We start from the raw sequence: 12500 nt of genomic DNA, 5'->3' as shown, positions 1-12500 counted from the left end.
ATATATATATATATATATATATATATATATATATATATATATATATATATATATATATATATATATTTATATATATATATATATATATATATATATATATATATATATATATATATATATTGCAAATTAAATGCAAAGGCCGCGTATAAGTAATACATAGTAGCACTCATTGGTGTGAATCATATTTAAAAAAAAAAGCGAAATCCTACGTATTTGCTACACGCATTAACAGACCTATAAATAACTTGCATAAAATCCTGCCTAGACCAAGACACTGGTGACTGGAGAATTTAATCTGGCATAAGTAAACTGTGCATGCTTCTGCAGGCCATTAATCCGTGATGGCGATTCTGAACAGTCTCTCACAATTTGGAAATAGAAACTGGCTGATGTCTACTTGCCCAGTAAATGTAAGGAACAAATTTGCTTGAAGGTAAGATACCTCAAATTGGTACTGAATTGAAATCTAAGGTTTCAACCGAATAATTTTTTTTATATGTTTTTCATCTTAAAGCGTTTAGAAGAAAGGAGGGACGAGCAGTTATTATATGTTTTTAATATATATATATATATATATATATATATATATATATATATATATATATATATATGTATATATATATATATATAATATATATATATATGTGTGTATATATGTATATATATATATATATATATGTATATGTGTATGTATATATATATATATATATATATATATATATATATATATATATATATAATATGTATATATAGATATATATATATATATATATATATATATATATATATATATATATATATATATATATATATATATATATATATATATATATATATATATATATATATATATATAATTTCTTGCTCACATCGGCATAGAACTCCGGTCTCTCGAACGAAGGCCAGGGCGCTATCAGCTGACTAACACAAGTCATATAAGAAGTTGGAATCTAAGTACTTCTATACCTGAGGTTTTTCCTGGACAGGATGATGCCTAACATATCAGCGTGTTTTACCTAACTTGTAGCAAGTCATTCGAATTACCCCTTCTACGTTAATGTGATGGAACAAGTTAATGAGTATGTTTCACAGAAATTATATATAATATATATATATATATATATATATATATATATATATATATATATATATATATATATATATATATATATACATATATATACACATATATATACACATACACATACATTTGTATAACACGCAGAGATGAAAATTGGAACACTAATGAGCAGACGCGAAGAACTGTGCATATGCAAACTGAACAGTTTCACGGTGATGAACGCAGATTTTAATCTGTCCTGGTTTGTGAAGATGACGGGAGACCCGCAATTATCTGTCGCTCTGAAACATAATGTAAACATAAAGTAATACAACAAAGCTCCTCTCTCTCTCTCTCTCTCTCTCTCTCTCTCTCTCTCTCTCTCTCTCTCTCTCTTTTATATGCACTATATACTGTATATGTGTATGTGTGTGTGAGTGTTTTGGTTGTTGAAACCTCTCTCTCTCTCTCTCTCTCTCTCTCTCTTCTATAGTTTCCGGAAATGTAAGAGGGAAACGAAAATAAAAATAAATTCATATACATGAAAATATCTTTGCGCCTAGTTAATTTTCCTTCAATACAAAAATACTGTTTAATTGAAATGGATAATGGGCCTGATGCAAAGCTAAATTTGTATTTTGAATGTCTGGTGTATGCATAAATGCTTTTCTCTGTAGTAGATTGTTATGTTAATTTTCTGATGTGACTTATCCACTAAGAATAACATTGTTTTCATGTTAAACGTGCGCCTCGTTCTGAATTAGTGAACGATTAACAATTTCTTGGCGTCAGAAAGTAAGATAACGTTAGTTGGAGTTAGAATACTCATTCAGATTTCATCCAAATATTCATATTTAGACAATGTTATGTTTAGGTCTTTTCTTAAACTGTTGAGTTATTCAGAATGACTTGGCGTTGCAATAAATGAAAATGATTTTAATTCAAAGGTTAGTTTACTTATTCTGATGTAAATCGGATATATTCGCGTTCATAAATCAATATAAGTAATCAATTTTTTTGCCAATAGTGGTCGAGTTTCTGCGTTCATCATTTATATATTATCTGCAGGTCATTAATTATACATTATATGGTGTGTAATAATCAGTAACTGTTTTTAAGAGAAACAAACATTGAAGAATTTTCGGCTGGATATAATTTGAACACATCATAACATATAATGCAATCGGGATTATAAACTGGCTCCCCGACAACGTACTAACAGAACCTTACTAATATAATCAAAGGGAAAAGAAAGAACTTTATTGACTACAAATAATAATAATAATAATAATAATAATAATAATAATAATAATAATATTATTATTATTATTATTATTATTATTATTATTATTATTATTATTATTATTAGTCAATGAAATTCATTATAATAATAAAATCCTAGTGGATTTTTCTTGTTTGTCCTTCCCCTGGTGATAGTAGGGAGACATGACACAGCCACCCACCCCCTGCAAACCATTTCGTCCCTCCCGGGTGGAGGCGGGGTAGGTAGGGGAACGGGAGGGTAGGGGAGACATCCACCCTCCTCCTGCGAACCTGTTTGTCCGGCCCGGGTGGGGACGGTGTAGGTAGGGGATCGGGAGGGGAAGGAAGAAAGCAGCTCCTGGTTCCAGCGCGCGTAGCGCGTGCCAGCAGGCTCGTTATTATAATATTTTGGGACAAGTTTTTAACAGCATCATAAGACGTCAGAGATGCTTCAAGGGAGATTAAAGACTATAAGAGTCGTATCGCAGCTTCATCTCTTCAGCTCTGTCATTTTCTTTCCTTTGAGAGAAACAACACCATCTTGTCTCGTGCCCCTGTGCCCTGACCTTCTATAAGTTGTTTTTCTTTTTTTACAGTGAACTTGTTTGAGGCGGACAGTCTGGTTCATCGCATGTAGGTGGGAAAGCCGGGTGGTGGATAATGTCTGTATCTCATCACGGTTTATTTTTGTGATTTTTATTTTCATGTTTGTGGCCGCATGAGTATTGCTTTGGGATGGAGATGACGCATACATGCATACACAAAGCAGAAACACACACTCATGTATATGTATATGTATATATATATATATGTATGTGTATGTGTATACACACACACACACGCACACACACATATATTATATGTATAAATTTATATATATTATATATGTTTATGTCGATATATAAATTAATTATTATTATAGAATAATGAATAGTCTATTATATATTCAATAAACAGCAAATGTGAACTATATAGTAAACGAGTTAAAAAATGATAATTATTCAAGAGAATGATACTAATCTGAATAATTCAAAAGTAAATGATCATAAATAAATAGCCTACGGTAAACAACGTATAATCAGGGGGTCATTATACCAACACTGAAGCTTCGAAGGTCAAAATCAGCCCCGTTTATACCTGGAGTCAGTTGAACCCCGTCCAACTTATGCATCATGAATATGAACCTAATTATTAATAACCGAGTTTTTTCTGTCATTACTACGAAGTCGTTCAACACCTGGAAGTGACAAGAGATTGCTGTTAAAAAGGACTAATTAGCCGATGAATGCTTAATTGCTTTTCAGATATTTTCATCAGGTAAATAAAGAGTTGACGATTAATCATATTGATATTGTTTAACAGAATATTAATGGTTTTCATTTTTCTCATTATGATTTTATCTGGGTAGCTTTTTACATAAGGTTGCTTGTTTTACCTTTAATTTGTTTTTTTTGTTTTTTGTTCCAGCGATATAAATATATTCGTTTTGCAATTTAATTTCGCATTGGAATAAAACTTCAGACTCCCATAGTAGTTTTTTTTTTTTATTTATGGATTTCATATATTTTAGTATACATTTTTGTTGGCGGTTTTATTTTAGTTTTAAGTATAATTAAAGATACCCAGTTTAGTTTTTTCCCGTTTTTATGCATTTATTTTTAATTTCCTAGATTTATTTCGGGTTCATAACCGCCTTTCGACCCGAGGATAAAAATGAATTATTTACTATTAACAAAATATTTTTCCTACTGTTCCTTCTTTCGACAAAAGTTAAGTATATCTTAGTTTAACCAGACCACTGAGCTGGTTAACAGCTCTCCTAGGGCTGGCCCGAAGGATTAGATTAATTTTCACGTGGCTAAGAACCAACTGGTTACCTAGCAACGGGACCTACAGCTTATTGTGGCATTATAACGAGAAATGAATTTCTGTCACCAGAAATAAATTCCCCTAATTCTTCATTGGCCGCTCGGAGGGACAAACCACAACGTAAACTGATAAGTACTACAGAGCAAAACCTAAAGCGAATCTATTAAAATCTGATATGACATTAAGCCCCTGTGAGTCCTAGGTATGAAAAAGAGGGCTACAATTTCCAGTTTCTTCGATTATTGAAATTTAATTTTTTGTGGTCTTTATTTTTTACCCTGAGTGTGTGTCCAGAATTTCCTGAATGTCTTTTTTTATTTATTTACTATGTTTGTTTACGTTTTGTTATTTCTGCACTACGAGTGACTTTTTCTTTAGATTACCTACTTTTTAATTATTTTTGTGTGCTTGCGTAAAGGAATACTACTATTTATCCCGTGTGGAATCATTTTGTTTATATATTCATATCTGTTTACATTACTGTATATTCTTGCTAATTTTTTCCCCTCTGTCATTTTTTAAATTACGTCTTGATTAAGACTAAATTTCACTTTGTTGTCTGTTAACTGCATTTGCATGAGTATGACGACTTCTGTTTCAGGTATAATAATAAGTTTCGTTTAAGCTTTCAGTAGGGTTGCGATTGTTATTATTATTATTATTTATTATTATTATTATTATTATTATTATTATTAATCTGCAGTAGTTTTCTGCTATGTAGCCTTATTTGTTATGTAGGAGCGTCTGACTGCTTGTTTTTTTTTTTACATTTGTTTATTCAGTTTGAAAAGTTATTGTCCATTAACTTTTGATAACAGTTTAATTGGTTTATTTATATATATATATATATATATATATATATATATATATATATATATATATACTGTATTTTTATATATTTTTTTTACGCTGTGTAACCTTGTTTGCGTGTTTGCGGCTTATTTAGTCTCGTTCCGTTTATATAAACATCAATTTCGTCCGTCAACCTGATTTGCCTGCGTGTTTTTAGTCTAATTCCACCTTTGTTTTTATTTACCATCACATATATTCCTCATTCGGGTTTGCATACATCAGTCAGGAAGCCCCTTATTCGAATTTTTCATCTTTATGTTTATGGACAACTCCAAATTCTTGTCTGCCATCTTCTCGGAGAACACGCAAGTGCTTTCATGTTCTTTTCATCTTGGTGTTTATTTATTATCTTTATTTTGAATATTTTCGTCCCTCGGCCTTGTTTGCGTACGTCTGACTACTCCTCCCCCCTCTCCTCCTCCTTATCTTCGTTTTGCTTCTTTTTTGGCGTTATCGCTTTCCCCATCTCGTCTCTTGGCGCCCGTCTGGGCCTGTACAAACTCTATACTCAGTCGGGTGTTTTTTTGGGGGAGGGGGATGGTGGGTGGCGGTGGAGGGAGGGGTAGCTGGGAGACGCGAACAGCTCTTAGTCCACCTTTGGCGTGCTTGCTTGGGGAGGGGGTGGGATTGCTGTGTTCTGTTGTGTTAGCAGAGGAGAGAGAGGAGGGGCAGAGAGGAGAAAGAGAGAGAGAGAGAGAGAGAGAGAGAGGAGAGGGGAGAGAAAGATAGAGAGGGGTTAGGGCTTGTGCTTTTCTATGTGAGAAAAAGAGACATATATAGCTTGACGTTTTCGTTGCGAGCAAGAGAGAGAGAGAGAGAGAGAGAGAGAGAGAGAGAGAGAGAGAGAGAGAGAGAGAGAGATCTGATATGTTGTTTTTAATGTTTTCTATGTATGTGTTTGTGAGAGAGAGAGAGAGAGAGAGAGAGAGAGAGAGAGATCCAATAAACTATCACAGATGAAAAGAAAGTGGGTCAAACATTATTAATTAAAATTAATATTGAACGGCCTAACTTTCCCGTAGACCTTACAATAAAACTTCCACGAAAAACAATGCCATTATGTGAGTAAAGGCATACGAGAGAGAGAGAGAGAGAACACGTAATCTGAATTCCGCGAAAACAAACTCCGTAAAGGAAAACAAAAAAAAAGTTTTAATTTCCATCACAGTTTTCGCTCTTAAAGTGAAAAAAAAAAAATGGGAATAAAGCCTCTTTCAGTGAGCAGCCTTTGAACTGCTCGCAACGAAATTGCTTGCCAAATGGAATCTTGCATAACAAGTTAATGACCTTGTTTTATTCGTTCCATATTCGCTCAGTTTTTATAACAATAGTGGTAATTTTTAGACATTATTATTATTATTTTATTATTATTATTACTTAGGTTTACATTCAAGTTGAACAATATAAATAGTTATATATATATATATATATATATATATATATATATATATATATATATATATACATATATATATATATGTATATATAATGTATAATATATATATATTTATATGAATGTACACATGTATGTATTTATGTGAGTATATATATATATATATATATATATATATATATTGTCCAACTTAAATGTAATGTTTTATAATAATCAACTTAAATGTAAACCTAAATAATAATAATAATAATACAATAATAATAATAATAATAATAATACCAAAAAATTACAACTATTGTCATAAAAACTGAGCGAATATGGAATGAATACATTATATTTATATATATATATATATATATATATATATATATATATATATATATATATATATATATATATACATATAAATTGTGAAGTCGTAGAAGAAGACAGGTTGAAACATAAGTCAATTTATTCTTACTGTGACGTTTCGAGTCCAATGTCTCATCATCCAGCTAAAATGAAAGATAAAAAAAATAATAAACAATGCAGCATAACAAGATATTTTTTGTTGACATGCAAAACACAGTGAATAAAGCAAAACAAAGCAAGATACAACACTGAAATAAAAATTACTGTATATAAATAACACACACAATTAAAGTTAAAAAGACACCTTGTCTCAACGAATTTCAGTTGCTGTATAGAAAATGCACCGAAAGTAAACAAAAAGAAGGGCGTGGTTTAAGCTATTACAAGGTGGTTGTTTAAGGTGGGAACTAGTTTCTTTATAGCTAGAGATTCTAATATTGGAAGGTGGTGTTCATATGGTCTTAATAATATCTTGAAATCCTTATATTTATCTTAAAATCCGTGTAATTTACATTATTTTTGCAAAATTTCACATGATTCCCAATATTAGATAGTTCTGGGTTGGACAGTTTACACCCTGTACGAAAACTAATGACCAATGTGCATCGCATCTCCCCTTCAGCAGGCGGCGCATGTTATCACCTTAAGTCTGCCCATTGCATCCGCAGCAAGTATAAATATAGACAACGTCGGATTGCATTAAGGGAGGTAATCTCTCTTTATGACGAAACATACTACCAACAGTCCTGGGTTCATTAAGACAAACTTAACATCAACAGCCGGAAAATAATTAATTAAAACTCTGCTTAAGGTGAGATGTGATGCTCATATGGGCATTAGTTTCTGTACAGGGTGTCAACTCCACCCAAAACTATCTGATATTAGGAATCATGTGAAATTTTGCAAAAATAATATAAATTATAAGGATTTCAAGATATTATCAAGTCCATATGAACACCACCTTCCAATATTAGAATCTCTAGCTATAAAGACATTAGTTCCCACCTAAACAACCACCCTGTACATACTTTAAACCACGCCCTTCTTTTTTACTTTCAGTGCATTTTCTATACAGCAACTGAAATTCGTTGAAGACAAGGTGTCTTTTAACTACTTAATCTTTTTAATTTTTTTATTTTTTGTAGAGTAATTTTTATTTCAATGTTGTATCTTTGCTTTTTGTTTTGCAACATAAGTTTATGCATGTCAACAAAAATAATTTGTTTTGCTGTATTGTATATCAGTTTTTTATCTTTCATTTTAGCCTGGGTGATGAGACATTGGTCTCAAAACATCGTGGCAGTAAGAATAAAGTGACTTATGTTTCATTCTGTCTTCTTCTACGCCTTCTGGTTTGTACTGCTGTGGAATAGCCTTAATGTCATGTTGAATTATATATATATATATATATATATATATATATATATATATATATATATATATATATATATATATATATATATATATATATGTATATATATATATATGTATATATATATATATATATATATATATATATTGTATACATATATATATATATATATATATATATATATATATATATATATATATATATATACATAATGTTAGAAGAATTATTATCAGAGCCTTCCAATATTCAATCAAATCTTTACGGCATAGTGATTGCTCTGAACACGTCATAGACTCCACGTTATATTGCAACAACAGTCCTATTGAACTTCAGCTTTCATCGTTTTTAATTATAATTCTCCTTTATTTTTGGTCACTTTTGCGTTTTAACTCCCGAAAGGACAAACAAATGCTCGAATAAATACCTGTCACATTCAAATTGACGATCACAAGCACGTTTTCTGAAATCTTTTGGCGTCTTATCGCCAATATTGGTGGCTGAACTGAAGGTACGAACGTTCGTGCCCGTGTGACACACTTACGAACGTTTGTGCCAGTCAGGCACTATTAGGAACGTTCGTGCCCGCGTGACGAAGTTCTGAACGTTCGTGCTCGTGTGACGGTTACGAACACTGCTTCGTATTTCACAGTTACGAAAATTCGTCCAGTGTGACAGTCACGAACGTTCGTACCCGTGTGACAAAGTTACGAACGTTCGAGTGCTTATGACAATTACGACTATTCGCACCGTATGTCACAGTTACGAACGTTCTTGCCCAGAGTGATACAGTTACGAATGTTCGTCCAGTATGCAACAGTTTTAAACGTTTGTGCCCGTGTGACAAAGTTACGAACGTTCGAGTTGTGTGACAGTTACGAACATTCGCACCGTATGTCACAGTTACGAACAGTCCTGCCCAGGGTGATAATGTTACGAATGTTCGTCCAGTGTGATAGTCTTGAATGTCCTTGCTAGCATGACAATGTTACGAACGTTCGTGAGCGTTTGAGTTACGGACATTCGCGTCATATTTCAACGTTACGAAGGTTCTCGTCCAGTGTGACAAAGTTACGAACGATCGCGCTGTTGTAACGCAGTACGAATATTCGTGGCCGTGTGGCACACCTTAATGAACGTGCCACATCTCGGTTTCGACGCATATAAATCTATATTGGCAATCTGTTGCAAAATGCAACAGCTCTCGTGACGTCACATTTATGACCTTAATTCAGAATTATTGGCAGACGCCTAAAACTTGCATTGAACTTGCGAATTTAAGCCTACACATTTAAGTGCTTCAATGCAAATAGGAATTTATACTTAGTGTTGCATTTGTTCAGTGCTTGTTCTTGATGCATCGTTCTGTGCCTTCCTAAGGCTTGGTCTGCGCTGATGGCCTTTGTTGTTTGAACTCCAACTTGATATAAACCAGTCAATGAATTCTTGGCCTTTGTTTTCAGTAAGGCAATCGGCTTCTCTTTCTGTCGTCCTCTTAACCAAAGGAAATAAACAGAACAACAAACGAATTGATGAATACGTAAATAAATGAATAAGTAAATAACTAAAGAAATAATTAAATAATAAATGAATAAGTAAATTAATAAGTGAGTAAGTAAATAAATAAATAAATACATGCATACATAAAATTATAATAACAAAATTAATACTACTTGTTCCTGTATTTGCAGCTTTATTTATTTGCATTTCGCAATTGCAATTCATTACAACTGCAAATATGCGCATGCGCGCCTACACTGCTTCCTGTTTGCTCGTTGATAAGATAACGCAAAGCATTTAAAAACGATGACCTAAATACAAGAACGGAATACTGCCAGTAATTCAGAGAAACGGCGATTCTCTAATCTTGTTTATTTACATTATGGGATTCATGGTAGCCGTGCGTGTAACTTGACATAGTTGAAGAATAGATATTATTGTTCATTGTTGCAATACTGGGCTGTTGCCTCACGTAATATGGAGAACAAATATCAGAGAATATTGCAGGCAATATTCCCTAAAATTGAAATTAGTATATATATATATATATATATATATATATATATATATATATATATATATATATCACTACCATAAATCTCCGTTTATATACCGTGCGTGGAAAGATATATACCGTGAACGTATGCTGATAAGCAGGAAAATCCTAACGTATGCTGAAAAAATGTATTGAAAAAATGTTTGAAAAGTAAAACTTCTAAGCAAGTTAAGAAGAAAAGAAAAAGTAAAGCAAAAGAAAGAAAATGCCTGGGAGATTAAAAAGGTGACCGTAATTTCGGACACAAAGCGAAATCTTCTGGAATAACAAAAAATAAAAAGAATTTAAAGAAACATAAACAGATATAAACATAAAGAGAACGAATGAGAAAAAAATGAAGAAAAAAATCTGGTAAATATGAATCGTAACCCAAGACTTATGCGACATCAGGAGAAAATCACAAACATTAGGTCATTGCCCCTACCTCAGAACAAAGAATAACATCCCGTTCTTTTGTTTTTCCCCTCAATAAGTGAAAAGGTAACCTTTGTGAATCGAATGTGGCCAGCATAATGGGTTTCTCCAGGTGAGGAAACCTCACAATAGAGAAGGTAGGATGTTGATTTGCGAGCGATGGAATGGGGTCAACACCTTTCATTCCGTTCATGGAATGTGGATGATGATGCCTTTGCAGTGAGGTGAAATCCATGCATATTTCTTTTTTTTTTTATTGATATGAAACAAATATATTTCGGGAATGTATCGCAAGCGAGATTTATTGGTTGTGTGCATGTGCCCAATTTTTTTTAGGGCGTGTGATCGAGTGTGCGTGTGTGTGTGTGTGTGTGTGTGTGTTTGTAATGCAGAGCGGGTGTGTTTGGACTAAAATATATTTTCATTATGCTTTTGTTTCATATATATACATTTTTGTTTGTTTTCTATGGGTGACCTACTGTTGGTCAGCTGTTCATTATGGGGTTTCTGTCTAATGTAAATATTTACGACATCTAGTTTGGCTAATAGAGCCTTATGAATGCACTGAAACTTTCATTAATAATAATAATAATAATAATAATAATAATAATAATAATAATAATAATAATAATAATAATAATAATAATAATAATGATGATGAGAAGGTGGAGGACTTTTTCTGAAGAGTTGGTTTTCGTCACCTAGTTCCATCTTTACGAATAATAATAATAATAATAATAATAATAATAATAATAATAATAATAATAATAACAAAAGTCTCACTTTACCGAGGGATGAATTCGATCTCGGGCGCGGAGAGGCGATTTAGGTCCATTTCATGAAAAATCCATTTTGTCCTCTGTGAAAATGGCATAGGACTAGCAACCTCACCTTAAAGCAATTGATGAAAATGGAATGCTACCATAAAATGGAGTCACCCTTTCTAAGGGCCATATATATATATATATATATATATATATATATATATATATATATATATATATATATATATATATATATATATATATATATATATTATATATATATATATATATATATATATATATATATATATATATATATATATATATATATATATAAGATAGATACATACATGCATACATACATACATAGACTGAGAAACAGGAAAAGTTATTTAAACACAGATTTCTTATAACCATATGATGGCTTTACTTACAAATACAGTATATGATACTTAAGAAGACAGCAAAGGAAAAACCAGATAAAAAAAAAGGAAAGAGAGAGAGAGAGAGAGAGAGAGCATAATGAATTAGAACGTTTCTTATTTTAAAGACAGAGAGAGACAGGGGAAAAACTATATTAAAAAGGATGTTGTCTAGTAGGAGGGGGGGAGAGAGAGAGAGAGAGAGAGAGAGAGAGAGAGAGAGAGAGAGAGAGAGAGAGAGAGAGGGGTGGGAAACCATATTAAAAAAGGATGTTGACCACTAGCGGAGAGAGAGAGAGAGAGAGAGAGATATGGGGGAAAAACCATATTATAAAAGGATGTTGCCTATTAGCGGAGAGATAGAGACAGACAGACAGACGGGGAAAAACCATATTGAACAAGGATGTTGTCTACTAGCGGAGAGAGAGAGAGACGGGGGAAAAACCATATTAAGAAAAGGATGTTGCCTATTAGCGGAGAGAGCGAGACAGAGAGAGAGAGAGAGAGAGAGATGGGGGAAAAACCATATTGAAAAAGGATGTTGCCTATTAGCGGAGAGAGAGAGAGAAAAGGAAGCCTATCGGATTAAACCTTCCCCGAGCCTACCTTAAGAAAGGACCCTTTATTCACAATGCATCGTTTACGCTCTGCACTCATTCAGGCTCCCTGACGACTGTTTGTTTGCCC

The sequence above is a fragment of the Macrobrachium rosenbergii genome, chromosome 15 (genome assembly GCF_040412425.1).
Source record: "Macrobrachium rosenbergii isolate ZJJX-2024 chromosome 15, ASM4041242v1, whole genome shotgun sequence".
In the NCBI taxonomy this organism is placed as follows: domain Eukaryota; kingdom Metazoa; phylum Arthropoda; class Malacostraca; order Decapoda; family Palaemonidae; genus Macrobrachium; species Macrobrachium rosenbergii.
This window is presented reverse-complemented; position numbering follows the sequence as displayed.